The sequence below is a fragment of the Arachis duranensis genome, chromosome 5 (assembly GCF_000817695.3).
Source record: "Arachis duranensis cultivar V14167 chromosome 5, aradu.V14167.gnm2.J7QH, whole genome shotgun sequence".
In the NCBI taxonomy this organism is placed as follows: Eukaryota; Viridiplantae; Streptophyta; class Magnoliopsida; order Fabales; family Fabaceae; genus Arachis; species Arachis duranensis.
In genome coordinates this window covers 86,009,108-86,010,614 of record NC_029776.3, presented here as the reverse complement: position 1 = coordinate 86,010,614, position 1,507 = coordinate 86,009,108, and the positions used below count along the sequence as shown (strand labels likewise).

Below are 1,507 nucleotides of genomic sequence, written 5' to 3'. Positions count from 1 at the left end.
TTCTACTAACATAAAGGAATCTCTATACTGTGACATAGAGGATTCCTTTTTCTTTTCTTGTTTTCTTCTCTTTCATATGAGCAGGAACAGGGAAAAGGGCACTCTTGTTGAAGTTGATCCAGAACCTGAAAGGATTCTGAAAAGGAAACTAAGAGAAACTAAATTACAACAATCCAGAAACAACCTTTCAGAAACATTAGAACAAGAGAAGGAGATGACAGCCGAAAATAATAATAATAATGCAAGGAGAATGCTTGGTGACTTCACAAAGCCAACGTCCAAATTTGATGGAAGAAGCATCTCCATTCCTGCCATTGGAGCCAACAACTTTAAGCTAAAACCTCAGCTAGTTGCCTTAATGCAACAAAACTGCAAGTTTTATGGACTTCCATCTGAAGATCCTTATCAGTTTTTAACTGAGTTCTTGCAGATCTGTGAGACTGTAAAGACGAATGGAGTTGATCCGGAAGTCTACAGACTCATGCTTTTCCCTTTTGCTGTAAGAGACAGAGCTAGAATATGGTTGGATTCACAACCTAAGGATAGCCTGGACTCCTGGGATAAGCTGGTCATGGCCTTCTTGGATAAATTATTTCCTCCTCAAAAGCTGAGCAAGCTTAGAGTGGATGTTCGGACCTTCAAACAAAAAGATGGTGAATCCCTCTATGAAGCTTGGGAAAGATACAAGCAGCTGACCAAAAGGTGCCCATCTGACATGTTTTCAGAATGGACCATATTAGATATATTCTATTATGGTCTATCTGAATTTTCAAAAATGTCATTGGACCATTCTGCAGGTGGATCTATTCACCTAAAGAAAACGCCTGAAGAGGCTCAGGAACTCATTGACATGGTTGCAAACAACCAATTCATGTACACTTCTGAGAGGAATCCCGTGAATAATGGGATACCTCAGAAGAAAGGAGTTCTTGAAATTGATGCTCTGAGTGCCATATTGGCTCAGAACAAAGTGTTAACTCAACAGGTCAACATGATCTCTCAAAGTCTGAATGGATGACAACATGCATCCAATAGTACTAAAGAGGCAGCCTCTGATAAAGCTTATGATCCTGAGAACCCTGCCATGGCAGAGGTTAATTACATGAGTGAACCTTATGGAAACACCTATAACTCATCATGGAGAAATCATCCAAATTTCTCATGGAAGGATCAACAAAAGCCTCAACAAGGCTTTAACAATGGTGGACGCAATAGGCTGAGCAATAGCAAGCCTTTTCCATCATCTTCTCAGCTAGCAACAGATAGAGAATCACAAAACACTTCTAATCTAGCCAATCTAGTCTTTGATCTGTCAAAAGCCACTTTCAGTTTCATGAGTGAAACAAGATCCTCCATCAGAAATCTGGAGGCACAAGTGGGCCAGCTGAGTAAGAAAGTCATTGAAACTCCTCCCAGTATTCTCCCAAGCAATACAGAAGAGAATCCAAAAGGAGAATGCAAGGCCATTGATATAATCAATATGGCCGAATGCACAAGGAAGGAGGAG

The 1,507-nt window shown here is 40.4% G+C and overlaps 1 non-coding gene across 1 annotated transcript; it reads right to left on the bottom strand.

Annotated features, from left to right (window-relative positions):
- Positions 1-613: 613 nt before the first annotated feature.
- LOC127748252 (small nucleolar RNA R71) lies at positions 614-717 on the bottom strand. Its single transcript, XR_008010194.1, has one exon. It is a non-coding gene; the product is annotated as a small nucleolar RNA R71 (small nucleolar RNA).
- Between the last annotated feature and the right edge of the window lie 790 nt (positions 718-1,507).